General features: G+C 40.2%; 2 long non-coding RNA genes across 2 annotated transcripts; one reads left to right on the top strand and one right to left on the bottom strand.

Annotated features, from left to right (window-relative positions):
- Window positions 1-1,411: 1,411 nt before the first annotated feature.
- On the bottom strand, window positions 1,412-10,379 carry LOC110016979 (uncharacterized). The gene is made up of 2 exons (XR_002292301.3): window positions 7,003-10,379; window positions 1,412-3,106 (listed from the first exon to the last, which is right to left on the bottom strand). It is a non-coding gene; the product is annotated as an uncharacterized LOC110016979 (long non-coding RNA).
- A 2,256-nt stretch (window positions 10,380-12,635) lies between these two features.
- On the top strand, window positions 12,636-14,286 carry LOC105356119 (uncharacterized). The gene is made up of 2 exons (XR_910368.4): window positions 12,636-13,390; window positions 13,903-14,286. It is a non-coding gene; the product is annotated as an uncharacterized LOC105356119 (long non-coding RNA).
- Window positions 14,287-18,016: the final 3,730 nt, after the last annotated feature.

Genomic DNA, 18,016 nt, shown 5'->3' with positions numbered 1-18,016 from the left:
AGACCCGTCGACGCATCCGAAAGCAACTAAAACGTCCCGTCATTGGTCAATTAGGCCGGGAAGACGAAAGATGGCCACGACCATAGAGGAAGCGATCTGCGGAGAAATATAGAAAATAAAGCTAAAATTAGCTGATTTCAGACCATTTTCTAATCCGGAAAGCGATTTGTCCGTAGAGATCAGGTCTTTATTTCCCGGAAAGTACGTTCGGTTTGCTCAAAAACCCGGATTTCCGGGAATTCCCGGAAGACTTTCATCACTGGATTTAAAAACAATTTCATGCAGAGAAACTAATCTGAAAAAAAAGCAGACTTCATGAAGGTTAGAAATGACTTCACTCTAATCCACCTTGTGAATGCTCTGGTTGGCAGGAGTCCAGAGTCAAACAGGCTTAAACAGGTGCCCAAGATGCTTCAGGTCTGAGCTAAACACAGCACAGACCATCTGAAGTCACTGCTGATTGCACATCATTCCAGCTTGTTACGCTGTGCTGACATGTCTCATCATCCTCAGGCAGTATAGAAGTCAACTGAGGTGTTTCACTGCGGTTTATGGGAGATAGAAAAGCTGAGATCCATTGTACATCTGGTGTTTTGCTCTTTCAGCTGTGTTTAATCAGCTCCGTGTAGAAATCCCAACGCCATAGAAGGCAGAGCTACATTTTGGCAGAGCTTCTTGAGGACAGAGTTGTATAATGCCATTTCTTTTTCTCCCTCAGACACTTTTCCTGTCTTTTCCACTTCATGGCTTGTGGAAATGCTTCTGCATCTTTCCCTCCCAAAGTCTGCTTTCTCTGCTCGTCTCCATTTCCTGTGCTGAGAGACTGCAGCTCACTAACGCAGACATTCCTCCACTGTCACACTGCAGCCAAGAGGTCTCCAGCATTAAACTCGATGCTAGGCAGCCACTGTGAGGTTTGCATTGGCTCCGTGTTGCATAACATGACATGACTCATTCATTCACTCCTTCTATTGTAAGTGCATGTATTTTCAATTCAAACCACTACATAGGAATCCTCTGAAACCCTACTTTACTCTGATCTTTGCTGCAAAATAATATATTTGGAAAGACAGCAAACCACAAAAACAATGTAGTTGTAGTCCTACATTTACATTTAGCAAGTTTGAGCTGTATAAAAACCCTTTTTTTGAACTGTGGAAGGACACAAAATCTTAATTTGTGGTAAAAAAAAACCCATCAACCTGCAACTTAATACCAACTGGAGCCACCCATGATAAATGTCTTTTTGGAAACACCACAGAGTTTCACTTTGTGTAAATGTTAGCACTAAAATAAGCTTTCTTTCTGTTTCCATCCACAGAAAAATAGACCCAGCAATTATGTTTTCTGTTCTTTTCTAGTTTCTCTTGTTGCACAGTAAGTACAAAGAACAAACCTCTTTTTAGTACAGTCAGAGTTAAACACTTTAATTTTAAGATTCCTGCTTCAAAACAAAGATTTGATAATCATGACAATATATATTTGTAACTATAATGTTTAATTAAACAAAAGAAGTTTCACAATAAGAGAACCACATATGAGATTACATAAATGGTGCAAGAATAAATATTTATTTTACCCAATATTTATTTTATTGTGTACTATGCTCCCAAAAAAAGTGATGAGCCATGAAGTGCGTGTTCAAAGGGATTTTTAATATTCAGACAAACTTTTTTCCAAGTCATACTCCTAAATAAAATAGTGAAATATTGTCTCAGGGACAGTCTTGGGTTGCATCTGGATATCTATCAGACCGTGACACTAGAATCGTGATATTTTTTGTTATTGCCAGACTCTTGCCAATACACAGCCCTAGTTCAAGGTGATGCTAAATTAAAGGGAGTCCTGGATTAATTGGTACACTTTAAATGAGCGACAGATGGCATGAAAGGGTTAACTTCAAATCAATCTCCTCATTTCATTCCCTAAAACCCAATCAGGAAGTTGCAGAATTGTTTATATGTTTATTAACAAATATTGCACATACAAAATACCAAACACAAAACTCCACACTGTGTGCAAAATACAACTTTCACGTTCGTCAGGAAAATGAACAAAAAAAAAAATCAAAAAAACAATAATAACAATGTAAAACAGGTTAAGCAAAAATAATAAAGGCAAAGGAAACTGTTAAAGTTTCAAAAGAGACCATGTTTCAACTGTTCTGACAGCTTTTTTGTTATTGGAGGATTTTATTTTGTTTATATCCAGTATCATTTCTTTCTGAAAAACATAAAAAAATGTTTTTTTGTTGGCATATTTACACTTGTGTATAAAGTATTTAGCCATAATTATAAGTAAATTAACTACATATATTTTCTGAGCATTATTGCAGAATTGTCATCTGTCGGTCTCGAGGACACTATAGACCACGGCCTCCCGTGGTTCCCCTCCTGCCTCCTTTAAAGCACTTTGTGTCTCGTTAATGGAAGCATGTCAGATAGATGTTTGCTCTCATGTTGAGTCTCATTCCAGACAGGAAGAAATGTCCCATGAGGCACTTTGGTTCTGACACGTGCAATACCTTTTGTTTCCTGCAGGGGTGCTGCTTTTGAGGCGGGGGTTCTTGTTCCAAAAACATATTTATTTGTGCCTGAGTAAGATGATATTTACAACTTTTATCGGTTTATTTATTTGTAAAATGCAGAAATAGGAAGTAAAAGTAAATGAGCAAAATGAGGAGAAGCAGAAAGTTTCCATCCCTGAAACACTTCCAACATCAAATCAATTCCACAAAACATTTAAACCAAAATATATTTGTGCACAGATGTCCGTTTCGCAAACACTTATTCCCATATACACATATCCTAACATTTTCATTTATAAAAAAACACACACACACACACACACAAAACTTTGTTAGCATGTAAGATGTGTGTGTCCGTTGACAAATCAAACACACAAAACCCTCCATATGTCACACCGACCAACACAAAGCAGCTAAATGTCATCACCAAGGCAGGCCAGGCCTTTACTGGGATTGATGTGTGACCGTGTTCCCACTGTGATACACCATCCGTTGATGAGGGCCAGGGGGTTCGCATGGACAGCCGCCCGCTGTGAGGTCCATCTGCCTGGGAGATGCTGCAGCGCTTGGCCCCTCCGCCTGCGGAAGAGATGGATCTCTTACAGGTGCTTCTGCCAGCATGGACCAATTAGGAATCAGATGGGCACGAACACAGAAACACGCTCATATGAATCCATGCTGGAATCCCACTATAGACCAGCTTCTTATATAATGAACAGACCAGCGTAAAAATGATAAATAATGCAAATGGGTCTATTTTGTTTTTCACATATGCATTCATCACGTTTCCTTGTTGTTCACTTTTTACAAATTAACCTGGAATAAAAGTTTTTAAAAAGATTTCATAACAAAATATCCCATAAAAAACTAATATGTTTAACAACAGTTAGCTCTGATAGATATGATCCAAATGGCCCCATTATCTCTTTTCTGAATCATTTATCTTCTAAAATGATTGCAGGTCATGTACAAACAGACGGCTGTTTGTGATTCAGTCAATGACTCTCAATTTATAGATGACATTTAATTCATGTAGAAATAAGAGGAAAAAATATGTTTATTTGCAAATTAGGCTTAGAGCCCTACATCTATAAAAGAACCAGAAAAATAAAACTCAGATGTAGAGAAAACAAAAGGCAAAAACTACATATATTGTCCATCCCTTCATCCATCCATAATTTTGTTTGCTTGTATTCGGGACCTTCACCTTCTGGTCATGATCCAGAGTTAATGAGCATAGGTCATTATTGGAACAAAGATCTAAAGGTAAAATTAGAATTTTGCTTTCTGGCACAGCGAGCACATAATGATGGACACCTCACCCATCTACCTGTCAATCTCACGCTCTGATCTTCCCTCACTCATGAACAAGAACACAATATATTTAAACTCCTCCACCTGAGGCAGTGGCACTTCACCCACCCGGAGAGGGCTACCATACTTTTTTTTTTTTGTCCTGTCCAACAGCTGGGCAGACAGATGAGAGCTGAAGGCCTCTTGTGTTTGACATATTTTACTGTTACAACAGGGTTTAGGAATCTTCTGACAAACCAGAGGTATGTCTGAATAAACCCCTTTTGTAATCGAGGCCAAACTTTATTCATTTTAGTCATATTTGAAAATCTTTTGTGTTGGACCGGACGGAAAAGGAAAGAAGGGAAGAAGAGAGAGGGATGTTAGAGAGGGGGGGTTAGGAGGGTGATTACTACAGATAATGTTCACACACAGATACCTATGCATTCAAACCAACTAGTGTGAATATTTCATTCAACACGCAACATATTAGTGCAGGGGTCGGGAACCTTTTTGGCCAAGAGAGCCATAAATGCCACATATTTTGAAATGTAATTTCGAAAGAGCCATACAATAATGTAGTGTCCCTTCCCCACACTGAGGCACGGAGACTTAACCTCTTTTAAAGTTCTTTATTCCGATTACTGCAGACCGCAACAAACAACGTTCAATTAATTCAGCAGCTCCTGAATCTCTCCCGCCGACACGAGACGAGAGCGCTTCTCCCAACTTTATATTCACCTGCTCCCGCTGCAGCCCTCCCATTTCCCTTATTCGGCCCATAGCTGAACCCCATTGGTCCAAACTACCTAACAACAGGCTGAGCGACAGAACTGAGAGCCAATCAGATCTCTGCTTGACGCGTTGAATGAACTCCAGAACTTTTAACGCGGCCCAACAGCCATCCAACTTAGTCCGCGACAATATGTTTAAAACTAAATATATAAATGAATGTGTGCATTTGATGTAATTTCAACATTTTTAAAGTACAATAAGTCTGTGGATTCTTTTTTAGTAACATTGTTATGCTGTTGCTAATAAATGATGAGTATTTCTCGTGGTAGTTCTGATGGTCTAGTCTGGTTGATACGTGGTGAGTTTCTGCTTCATGCAGGCGTTGAGACTTTAAACGTCATCGTAGGTCTGAATGTTCTGTAGATGTGAGACAGACTGCTCACATGCAGACGCGGAGACAAACACACACTCACACGCTGCAGTGAGTGACGGGCAGCGGGTTCTACGTTTTTACAATCCCTGTGCGATATACCTGCTGCCTGTCCCCACAACACCCCCCCTCTGCTTTCTCCCTCACACATCCCGTCCCCGCATCTGCGCGCTCTTTCTCAGAGACGGGAGCGCGCAGTTTTAGGCACGTCAATTCACAGGTTTCCAGCTGGTACAAACTCTGTGAAATAATAGATAATAGTAACTGATAGCGCTGGCGCAGATTTCTCTCTCTAAGCACTGCTACTACTGTGCGCCTCTGGCATCGCATCGCGCCCGAGAAGGACTGGTCTAATGAAATAAAAGTATAACTAAAGAGTTGTCTGCGAGCCACATGTGACCATCAAAAGAGCCATATATGGCTCGCGAGCCATAGGTTCCCGACCCCTGTATTAGTGCAAAGGTGATCTAACACCTGTTCTCAAGTGAGTGTTTATGTTCTTCTAAAATGGATGGTGGAATGTGAAAAGAAGGAGGGACGCCGGGGATCATATCCACCCCCCAGGCCAGGGCAAGCAGGACCGCCACGGGGGCGAGGGCCCAGTACCCCTACCAGGGATGGGGTAGGGGACAGATGGTCCGAGGGCCCACCTTCCTTGTGAAATGCATGTGTGTGTGCATGTATGTGTGTTTGTGTTGGAGTGTATATTTTGAGGGGTAAAGGGTGTGTGTCCTAAGGGGGTGCAGTTAAAATTGGTGGGTAGGGTACTGAGAGGACATCTCCTGATTACTCACATTAATGTCCAATCACCCTCCCTACCAAGGGGCCCTACATGCCTACGGTGCAGTTAAAATTGGCGGGTAGGGCACTGAGAGGATTTCTCCTGCTTGCTGGTGGTGATGTCCAAGCAACCCCCCTACCAAAGGTCCTACATGTCAAAGGTGCAATTACAACCGAGAGGGGGGGCTATTCCGCACGGCAACCATGGGAGGGGGACCACTGCCAAGTAGCTCCTACCCCAGGGTGCATCATAGGGTGACCCCCCCCCCCAGCATAGGGCTCAGGTCTCCTCAGTCCAGGGGTCTCATTCCCGAAAGTGCCAACCCCCCAGGCCCCACACCACCCACCCCACACAGAGAGAGAGAGGAGCCAGAAAGTGGCAAGTACTACCATTCTTCGATCCAGAACCATGGCCTCAGACTTAGCGATGCCGACCATAATCGCATGAAAATGTAAATAAATATTTGTTTTTTGAGAGGTAGAAAACTTTATGTGGACCTCACTTCTAACCATTGTAGATGTCACCCTCCTAATTCACGGTTTCTTGTTGTTCTAATCTAATCAAATCCTTTCTAAACACTTAAAAGGGAATTTTAATCTTGCAAAAATAAGGTTAGGGTGACATCATTTGTCAGATTTAACCAGAGTCAGTCTGGTTTGGGGAGCTCAGGATTTCATCTCTACTTTTTGCAAATGTTGTTGTCCTTTTGGCTTCACTGAACCGAGAAGTTCAACTTGCATTGGGGATGTTTGCAGTTGTATGTGAAGCAGCTTAAACTTGTAGGTCATGGTTCTCAACGACAGAAGGGGATTCTTCCTCTTTGGGAGGGTGGAGAGCTCCTTCCTTGGTGGAGAAGTTGAAGTTCTTTGGAGTGTTGTGTGAGTCTTGAGTGAGGGAAGGATGGAGCCTGTGGTTGACAGGGTGATAGGTGCAGCGGCTTTAGTAATGCAATCTCTGCATTGATCCATTGCAATGAATTAGTTGAGCCAGAAAACAACGCTCTCGATTTACTGGTAAATCTATATTCCAACCCTCACCTGAAATCATGAGGGACATGACCAAAAAGATTAAAGCCCCGTTACTAGCAACTGAAATGAGTCTTCCCTGCAGAAAAGCTGGCCGCTCAATAGTGGAGCCACTGTTCCTACACATCTAGAGAGGCCAGAGGAGTGTTGTGAACGTCTTTCAGGTCATTCCTGCACATCTTTCTGGATGGGTATTCTGAACATGTCCCACCTGGAAGAAGATCCAGGATGCACTGGAGAGACTTGTCTTTCAGCTGTCCTTTGAGCGCTCTGTGGTTCTCCTGGGCAAAACTTGAAGGGGTGTGTGTGGAGAAGAAGGTTTGAACATCTTTGCTTAGACTGCTGGTTCCAAAAGCTAGTTCTGAATAGGCAGAAGATGGATGGATTCAAAATCTCCTTTTATGGTTGTGAAACCAGTTAAAACAAAACCCTGTGTGATTAGTTCTGAAAATTCTCAGATTTAGACTGAAGTGATTCAGAAACCACTTCACGATAAAAAAGAAACTTCACTGCACAACAGATCAAATTTAACCTGTTTAATGGCCTCACAAAGTCTGCTAGTATCAAGTGTAACAGAACATTCAATTTCCAAAGTCATATATCCATATTATTTGGTGTTTTGTAACCCTTGTGCTATCCTATGACCCCCCCCTTACATTGACGTGTTCTCCCTACCATGACAAAGGTGGATAAAGGTGGAAAGATTTCATGTAATCCATGGACACCAGTGAAGATCACAAATCATTGAAGAAAAAAGGTTCAGCGCACTGTCTAGTGGGTCTAGATGACCCAACTCCCAATGTTAAAGTGCCTAGGATAGCACAAGGGTTAAGAAGAGGTTATTGTTTTGTTTAAGTCAGTAAAAAACCAAGTCATGAAAGAAATCTCTTGACAGTAACAACAAAAAACAGTCATGCTTCAACCAAGAATTCCAACAAAACAAAAAATTCTCAGAACCTTGCATGTTCAAGAAGACAGGACAGAACATCTGTGCGTCAACACTTGCCCAGAACATTTCAAGGGGTTTCCATGAATCCACATTCTCACCAAACCCCATTGAAGTCAGCTCCTTTTTTCTGTTCCCAGCGCCTCCCCTTCTGCTGAAAATCACCTTCCCAGATCTCACCTGTTGGTATGTGCAGCAGAGAGTTCTCTGAATTTGTGTTAAAGTCTAAGAACCCTTAAAAAGTTCCAAGAATTTGCGAAGGAATCAGGAACAAGTTCTGAGAATTCACAAGGTGCTTAAGGAGAACCCTTGTCTAGACATGTGCAAAAATGTCATCACTTTGTTTTCATTTGATACCATAATGAAAGTGTGGATGCCAAGTATCCAGTAATTAGTGTAACAGGGATGGCACAGAGACGTGAGCGACAAAGGCCGTGGAGTTAGCTGTGGAAATGTTCTCAAGGTTACCTGTTCACCAAGGCAGCCGAGCATTTCCAAACGCCCCATGAGCGGAGACACTGACAGACAGGAATCGGCAAAAACAAGACGTTTGTGTTTCAACTAAGCATGAAGTTTCTACTGGCAATAACTCACTATTAAAGTGTGCAGACTATTGGTAGGTCAGTAGTCTTCCTATTAAAATCTGTAGAATTTTTTCCATATATGCCTGTTTATTTCTGCATTTTTTTTCCTAAACATTTGTTTATTATTGCTTTGTTTTGATGCCTGGTTTAGACCAGTTACATAAGGTCATATATTTTGTACCAGTCAGAATGAGGCCAAGCTAAATGAGAACAAATGTTGCAGTCGCATTTATGAGTTGAAATGCAGAAGAAATTCGGAGTTGGAGCTCGGAGCTGAAAGTTAAGAAGGCGATGAATGTGAGTGCAGACAAACTGTCCTCAGCTGCCTGCAGAGGCATTACCTCAGCCTGAGGCAGCATGACAGCTTATCATTATCACAGTCAAGTTTTAGTGCTGGATCTGGATCCACATCAGTCACTCACGAAGAAAAAAAACCTTGTAAAGCACAAGAGCCATGGTGAAATGCACTGAAAACATTCTGCTTGCAATTATATAATGAATATGTAATGTGGGAAAACATGAATCTTAGAGGCAGAGCTGGACTGTGCTTGACGGCTGATGCAGATTGGAGCTCCTCCATAAAAAGTACCTCACTGAAACTGTGATTTTAATGAGGTACAGTGACACCATGTCGCTCTAAACTCAGATTTTTAAAAAACAGCTTTAGTTTTTTTTTTTTAGTTCATTGTTTTCTGCAATTTCCAGGACTTTACCAGGTTAAGTTGCAACCAAATAGGGTTCAGACCAGACCTGACACGCTCTTTATGAGAATCAGAGCGAACACCCTCATGCACATGCTGGCTGGTTAGCAGGAGTGCAGCTACAATAACTGTTGCAGATTTATTTTCCCATGGCCCACTGCCAGCTCCTCCTATTAACGATGGTGTAATGTGGAACTGCCTGTGCCTGCTTGTCCCTGAGAAACTCAAGAGGAGGTGTTGTCTTTGGGGGGTGGGGAGGACCGTGTGCAGGAGCTAACATGCCGCTGCCTCTGTGACATCCAAGAGATCTGCTCTCAGCGTATGCAGTGTTGCTCCTTTTCATAGTTTATTTTATTATTATTTTTATTTTGCCTGCTTCATAACTAAAACTGAAGTGAACTATTCCTCCTGGTGGTGTTTACTTTTTCTGAACTCAATGGAATTTATGGAGAATTCCCAATGTGCTCAAAAATACACAATCCTTTAAGAATTTAACATTACTGCACCAAGAAAAACGATCACATTTTCTGAGAAACCAACAAGAGCTGGCTTTTTCCATCAATTAAAAAGGTTGCTATATTTTTTATGGCTCACTATGAGGATCAGAACATATTGGGCCATCATTTTTAAAAAAAGACAGCCAGGCAAAGATCCTTGTAGGCCACACTGCTCTGAGAAAGAATACCAGAGCTAAAGGGCTTTACGTAGTCAAGTGGAAATGTTGTTGAAGCAAGATCCAAACTGTAGAGTAAATGTTTAGTTTGCATTGATGGGACGGATATACCATCACTCCAGTGCATTTTTTTTATCCTCTGCAGGATCCTGCTGTACTTATCATTTCAGTAATCTTCAAGAAAAAACTGTCGTGACAAACGAGATGAAAACACGACTTTGTCCAAGAGCCAATTTGTTTGTCGCCAATGTCCCTAACGTGGATGTTTTCAGTTTTGAAAGAAAGGAAGATTATGCAGAGAAAAGCAATACAGAAACATGTGACACGCAAACTCGTTCCAGCACGGGTGGAACCTTCCTGTACTGAAGTAATACGACAAACAACACCTTTACAAATATGTTAAACAGTAAATCAAATAGTCTGCCCAGTCTGAGAAATGTATTTATTTTTGCACAAATTCTTTTCTGTTGTTTTTTTTAACTTGTCCTGTCCAGCAGCTGAGCAAACATATACCAGTAGTATTGGATATGTTACTGTTACAAAAAGGGATTATGCAGCTTCAGACATATGAGGTGTATATTTGTATTTTGCATCCATCCATCTTCAGAACTTGCTGGAGCCTATCCAACTACTGTTGGACAAAGCCAGGGTACACCCTGAACAGGTCTGTTGGGGGACCACACTCGCATTCACACAGCAAGGGCCAATTTAGAGTCACCAATACACCTATGAAGCATATTGGACTTTGGGAGGAAGCTGGCATGCGTGGAGAAAACAGGGAGAGCATCCAAACTCCACACAGATAGGACCCAACTGGGATTTGAACAAGGGCCTTCTTGCTGTAAGGCGACAGTGCTAACCACTACACCATGCAGTCTACATCTATTCTGTATATTTACACAAATTCTAACTGAGATTTCATTTGGTTATACAGATTATAAAACAGTTGGAAAGCTTTATTAGAAATTCCTGCACGCTGCCATGTAGACGCAAACCACTGAGCATTCTGACAATACTTTTTGGCCTCGAATTTCTTACCCGACTAAACAGTTGAGAAATGTGAGATCTCCCAAATCATCCCTTATCTTTTCCTTATCTGAACTCTTAAGAACTGCTTGATGAATGAACGGTTAGGGATTCCTTCATGAGTGTGTGCAGGTAAAACCAGGTCATTGGCATTATGTGATACAAATCAACTTGTCACCTTGGGGGAGTGACTGCGATGGGGCAAATGGGTTCTCCTGCGTAGACTTGCGAGTCAAGCTTATTTAATAAAGAATGCTGCAGGCTAATGTGCTGCTGTCAGTCCTTAACTGTCCTGCAGACTCTCTTCATCCAGCCCATTGAAGGATTTCAAAGAGAATTCTAGAAGGATTTATATGTTTCACTTTTTGTGTGCAGCAGAAATGTTAACTGTTTTCAGATCTGCAAGAATTCCAAAACTTGCAAAGAAAGTAGATCAGCAGTTTTGAATCTGAATTTCAGTTACACAGCAAGAACTGCAGGACAAATAGACATGCACATAGCGGTTGAAGAAACCAGGGTAACCATAGGTGGTAGTAGTCAATAACTGCCTGCAGCATTTTTTTGCTGTAACAACTACAAAAGAGCGGTTGTAATCACTCAAGTTTGTTTTCATTCTTCTTTGGAGAACTGTTCAGATGGTTTTCCCATGTGAATCACTTTTAAGGGTCTTCACTCATGACCTTTTCAGACTTTTGTTGACAGGTTGGCTACACATGTCCAAAACATTCCTTTTTTGGATCAATCTGAGGTACAGTAGACCTTGCTGGTGGACTGCTACTTTTCTGGGGATTCTTGAGTTGACAGAGACAAATGATAGTCTTCTTTGATTTTTTTGTCTAGTAATACAAACTTTGTTATAACAATAAACTGTTATGCAGCCCCTCACTATCACACTAACATCACCATGCTTTCCCATTGCAATACAGTTTGTTTCATGACATGCTGAGTCAGTTCTACTAGATCTGTAATGGGATACACATGCTCCAAACTCTTGGGGGAAGGTTTTGTCCATCCATTTTTCAAACCTGCCTAATCCCTTTTAAGAACACGGGGCTGCTAAAGCCTATCCCAGGACAATGGGGTACACCCTGTACGGTTCACCAGTCCATCACAGGGCCACACAGAGATATACCACCTATTCTCCCATTTACATCCAAAGACAATCTAGATTCACCAGTTAACCCATGAAGCATGTTTATGGACTGTTTGATTAGGTTGAAGTTCCCGGAGAAAATCCAGGCATGCACGAGAAGAACGTAGAAACTTCACATTGAAATGATCCAGCCTGGATTTGACAAAAGGTCTTCTCACTAACCACTGTGCTATGTTGCAATCAACCTCACCCTGCGGCTAAACTGTTAATAAAAGCTTTTTTATTTATTTTATTTTTTACAAGCATACAACTTTATACGGGACAAACTTTGCAGTCAACTGTCATTTATCATTGAAGGCTGAGCTGACACAGAGTTGGTGTATCAGTGAAATGATAAGATCATGGATGGATGTCATATTTATGTCTTACCTGTGAACATTGCCCCACCATCCAATGTAAAGTGATTAATACAACATTTAAAGTACAGTTTAATACAAAAGATCACCATTAACAGCAGCTTATTTGAAGCACTCAATTTCTGCAGAGTATCCTCATTTCACATCTGTCTTTACTTTGGATGTAGAGATGATTTCCATCAGTATTTCCAGCTAATGGAGCCATGGAACTGTTCTTTTATAATGTAACTACCAACATCTTTTCTTTTACAATCAGATTTCTACTCTGTTGTTATCTTAGACACATACAAGAATCCAGCCCTCTCATCTGTAATATAAGCAGTTATCACCACCGACATCAGCTTCTGCTTCATTGGGTGTCCCTACAACCCCCCCCCCCCCCCCCCCCCCAAATAAATAGAAAATAAAACGCCTCGAACAGTCACCATAGATGGTTTGCCCATAATGGGCCGCTGTTAACTCCGGTTGTAGGGGGATTGATTCTGTCAATCCACACATTTCCCCCAACATTTGCTCTATATGAAGTGTAAGTTTTCTGGATATATTTAGGACCTTTTGTGATTGTAGTTTAAATTTTTGAATAAAAAGCATACTAATTTAATGTATTTATTTGAAAAAAAATCCAATTTACTGTTTTAACTTTTTCTTTTTACCTTACCTGAAAGACCCACTCCAATGAAAATTGTGTTTTTTTTGTTTTTTTTTTACAAAGAAAGGTCAGCTTAAAAATGCATGTCTGAGTATTTCTTTATTGAAATCATTGCGAATCAGGAGCACATAAAAAATGCAGTTTGAAAAAGCGTTTGGTTGTGTAACCCACTTAGAAAAAGCATTTAATTTTCCTACTGGCAATTAAAGGGTTAATTTTTCCTTTGCGGTAGAGATGGTTTGGCCCTCCAGGCATACCATGCAGGGCTCTGTGGAGGGTGCCATCTTGTGTCTGCGTGTTTTTTTTCTTGCAAGCACGAGGCAGAGAAGGAGCTGCGTGACCAGCAGAGAAAGATCGGCAGTGTTATAGACGGAAGAAGAAAAATAAGTTGAAGAATTAAAAGAAGCTACTTTTTGTTTTTTGAGATCGGTTACGTTGTGTGCCGAAAGAACATTTTCAGAGCGGCTACGTTGTGAACGCGTGTCGTGTTTAAGAATTCTTGGAAACTCCGGTGAGTAGGAAAGAGTTGTATGTGGAGTTGACGGTTATGTTTTAAATTAAATTTTGTTAAAAAGGGGAACAAAACAATTCGGAGTATGTAGAAAATGTTAAGTTGTGTATTAACTGTGTTATAAATGTTTACTTTATTTGATCTCTTTCTGGTATACATATGCGTGAATATGTACTTTTGAAAAGTTAATTGAAAAGGTGGTTGAAGTATTCATTGTTTAAAAAGAATTGTATTACACCATGGTTATAATAATTTTATTTGTTAAAACTTTATTCATACAGTTATTTTTTTCAGATTTGTGGAAAGGGAAATTCCTTTTACTAATAGTAAATACTTGTTAAAAGGATTACTGAATTTTCTGTTCGTAAATTGGTTTTGGTGAACTACTAAAAAAAGAAAACCATAAAAACAATTTCCAAATTACAGGGAAAAGATATTGAGTCTATTGAAAGATGAGATCTCACTTGAAATATAGATTATAATGTGTCTGATTTATTCTGTACTATGTGCAGAATTGTTTTGATGACCCTCAATTGTAGCTCGGACTACAATTCTTCGTTGGAAGTGGATGGCGAGCCAGGCGTAGAACGAGAGTATCCTGTTGAAGATTGACGTACAGTGTGGCCAGCTGTTACTGATTCCCATCAACAGGATTTAACCCAATCCGACAGGACAAGAGATAAGGAATATTCCTATACACATTCATTTATCCTACCCGGGTAGAGAACAAATTGAGTGCACAAACGAGACAAAGGACAATTTATTTTATACTATTTTTTATAAAGCTGATTTATTTTGTAAAAGAATTCAGTTTTAGGAACAAATTATTGTTTATGTTGTTTTTCTATTTTGTGTTGTGAAAGGTAATGTAATAAACCTGCCCTCTGTTATTTAAACACATTGTTGTTTTTTCTTCTCTTCATAAATAGAACCTAGTAACTTCGTGTAGCTTTTGCTGGTTAAGTTTGACACAAGTGCTACAGTTGGTATGTACAAACTACAATGGGCAGGTTGCAGGCTCCTTGCTCTGCTCCATTCCAGTCCATCCACTTGTAGTCAACTAGATCTATGTATGTCTTTGTTTTCCTCAATTGAGCTAGCATCTGCCTCCAAAATTTATGGTTGGGTAGCTCCAATATTGCTCATCATCTTTTTTGCACTGGTGATGTAAGGTTGGGGTTGTAAGCTCGCAGGAGAGAGTGTAAACAAAGGCATGATGGGAAATGAGTGCAGGATTTCTCCCCAACTCCACTCACAACTCTAATTAGAATTTCTACTGAACTACTGCAGCTCTACAGAAACTTTCCTAGCAAACAAAACACAGGTTCTTTGATTTTGGCTAAAAACATAATCTTAATTAAAATATCACTGGGAACACTGAAACAGATCAAAAGATGATCAAAGTGAGTCTTTATGTTATATGGAAAGGAAATAAAACCAAAATGTCACAATATCATACGAACTTTTGCAAAGATGGATGTGCATATTGTGCATATAAAATTAAAGAAGGGGCTGTTTCTCACTTGTCTACGTCACAATGGGAGAACCCACTCATTTTTGTGGGTTGGGAGGAGCTGGTGTTCAGGGCACAGAAATTTAGAGGAACACTCAGAAATGTGAAAATGGAACGAAATACTGCTTTGGGGATGGTTTTTGTGAGGAATTAACATTAAAGTACTCTCAAAAGCTCTAAAAGTTGATTTTGCATGATCCCTTTGAGATGCAAAAATATTAAGATGAGTGTTCAGGAAAAAATGCAGCTGACAGCACTGTCTCATATTTGATCATTTGATTCACACATTTTGAACATGGTCTAATTGTATAACAAAGAATGAATTACCAGCTAATTTTACATTTTTTCAATCCAGCAAAGAGTTGTTTAAAATAATGAAAACAAATAGATGAACGATTCTCACTATAAAGTTTTGACAATTAGCTAAACTCTTCCCGCCTAAAGTGTTTTGAGATTTCACGGAGGCAGACATTTTGAAATGAGCAGGAAAAGCTCTTTTACTGCCCCTAGTGGAATTTTGTTGAACTTCTTGCAGAAAACATTGACCAAATAATGTACAATGGGTTTTTAAGAAAATATTGAAACATGCTTATGAGATATCGGTCTTGCATGTATCACATAGGATATGAATGTTTGTACAGGGTCAATTAGCTTGTTGAAGTAATAAATTAATTCATCCACCACTGCAAGCTCAGAAGTGGATTTAATCTATCAAAAGTCTGTATAAATGGGTTAAAAAACCTTTATTTGTTGAATGTTTTTGGAGGAGGTTTGTTCAGAGTTGCAAAGATCGGTTGTGTTTCTCCAGGAGTTCACATCTTGCTGGATGTGGCATTCATCCAGCTCTTCTCCACCCCTGTTAAATATAAAATGTTGTCATACACTTGCCCCGAGGGCATGGATGCACTCTGTTTGTTAGCCCTCACCATATTTTACTTGCTCCTAACTGATCGAGCTACAACGAATCTTTCAGAAGTCAGGAGCACAGGAAAAAAAATAATATCAATCTGATCAAAAGACAGCTCTCAATACACATTTATGCCAAATCGCATTTCTGATGAATTTGCAAAACAAGTTATGACCAGTTTTCTTCATGTGAAATCAGCAAGCATTGCAAAAAAGTTTAATGTTGGTAATATTTAAATATCTGCTTTAAAGGTTAAAAGTGGTTTCAATCTCTCACAGGTCCTTAAAAACACCCACTCCTTAACCCTTGTGCTATCCCATGACCCCACCCTTACATTGACGTGTTCTCCCTACCATGACAAAGGTGGATAAAGGTGGAAAGATTTCATGTAATCCATGGACACCAGTGAAGATCACAAATCATTGAAGAAAAAAGGTTCAGAGCACTGTCTAGTGGGTCTAGATGACCCAACTCCCAATGTTAAAGTGCCTAGGATAGCACAAGGGTTAAAACATGTATTTCTGGTGTTTTTAACATGATTGTTTGGCATTTTTCTGATGATGGCGGACATATATAAAAAATAAGCTATAATTTTAATTTTAAATTTCTTAATTTCAAATGAACTTCTGCCGCTCTGCAGAAACTATGTCCTAGAAAACAACCGTTTTTTTGTTTGTTTTTTTTTAGTTTTTGCTAAAAATAGCAAAATCCTAACTGAAAGAACACTGGAAACGCTATGAAAATACATCAAAAGATGAATGAAGTGGGTCTTAAACATACACAACGTCAGATAAGGTGCAGATTGTGACAATTTTACTTGAAGTTAATAGATTTTTCTTGGGTGGTGTCATGCCAAGTGAGTAGGAAGCAGGAAGTGTAAGACCACTGTGTTCAAACAAACCTCCAATTACATACAATTATAATCACAGACAGTAAATCATTGAATCTGAGGATCTGAAAGAATATGAGGATTTTATCATCGAGGGTTTTGACTAGGTCATCATTGGAAAAACACCTCCGAGCTCAGATACCAGGACAACTGGTAGCAGCTTTGGAAAAGTTCTAGAGTTGAGTGACAAAAAGCTGCTGACAAAAAGGAATTCCAGGCGCTGCTGGAGCCGCTGAAATTTTGTCGGCAGCAAGTGGTGAAATTAGCAGCAGAAAGTCAAGCGCTCAGAGAGGAGGTGGAGAAGATTAAAAAGAAGGAGCAGCAGATATCTGCAGACTATCAGAAGATTAAAGAATCGATGCTGGATCTTCAGGCCTGAAGTGTGACGGACAACTTGGTCAACTGGTGGCTCCAGTCGCACACTTTGTAAGCCCTGCAGGTGACCTCAAATGCATGGGGAGGTTTCATTTAATGTGTACGTGATAGAAGGAATAGGCTGCTTATTGGGTCGCAGAAAAATAGGCCTAGTGAAGAGGCTCAAAGAGGTCTCTGATGTGTTTGGAGCTGGAGGACTGTTTAAAATGGAACCAGTAAAAATAGGCCTGCATGAAGACACCCAACCATACGCAGTGCATGTGGCCAGACGGATACCTTTTCTGCTGGAGTCACTGCTGAAGAAGGATGGAGACAGAAGGCCTAACTGAAAGGGTCACACAGCCAACAGAATGGTGTGCTTCAATGGTGCCAGTCCTCAAACCGAACAAAAAAAAGGTTCGTATTGGTGCAGATCTCTGGAAATTGAATAAGGCAGTAAAGCGGGAGAAGTATCTCATGCCCATGTGGAGGAGATACTGCCCATACTCAAAGGATCAAAAGTGTTCAAAGCACTGGATGCAGCAAGTAGATTCTACCAAATTCCCCTGCATGAGGAGAGTAAGATGCTGACCACTTTTATTACTCCATTTGGCAGGTACGCTTACCGCCTTCTTCCATTCGGCATTACAAGTCGCCAGAAAATTTTCAGAGAAAAATGGCAGAGACTCTAGCTAACCTGGAAGGTTTAGAGATCTTTATGGATCATGTGTTAATCCATGCAGAGACAGAAGAGCAACACAACCAACGCCTGGCCAAGGTTCTGAAGGTAATAGAGGCAGCCGGCGTCAAGCAGAACAGACCAAAGTGCATGTTCAAACAAACTGCCTCTTGTTTTTGTTTGGGGAGAACATTGCTTAGTTCCTTTCAAAGAATAACCAGCTTCTGGTCCAATACTTTTATGGTAAAAATGACTTGTTGAATTATTTTATTGAGCAGCTTTTC

Source organism: Oryzias latipes, chromosome 17 (assembly GCF_053564925.1).
Source record: "Oryzias latipes strain Hd-rR chromosome 17, Olatipes_Hd-rR_3.1".
Lineage (NCBI taxonomy): Eukaryota > Metazoa > Chordata > Actinopteri > Beloniformes > Adrianichthyidae > Oryzias > Oryzias latipes.
The sequence above is the reverse complement of the archived record's forward strand: the minus strand, read 5'-3'. Positions and strand labels throughout refer to the sequence as shown.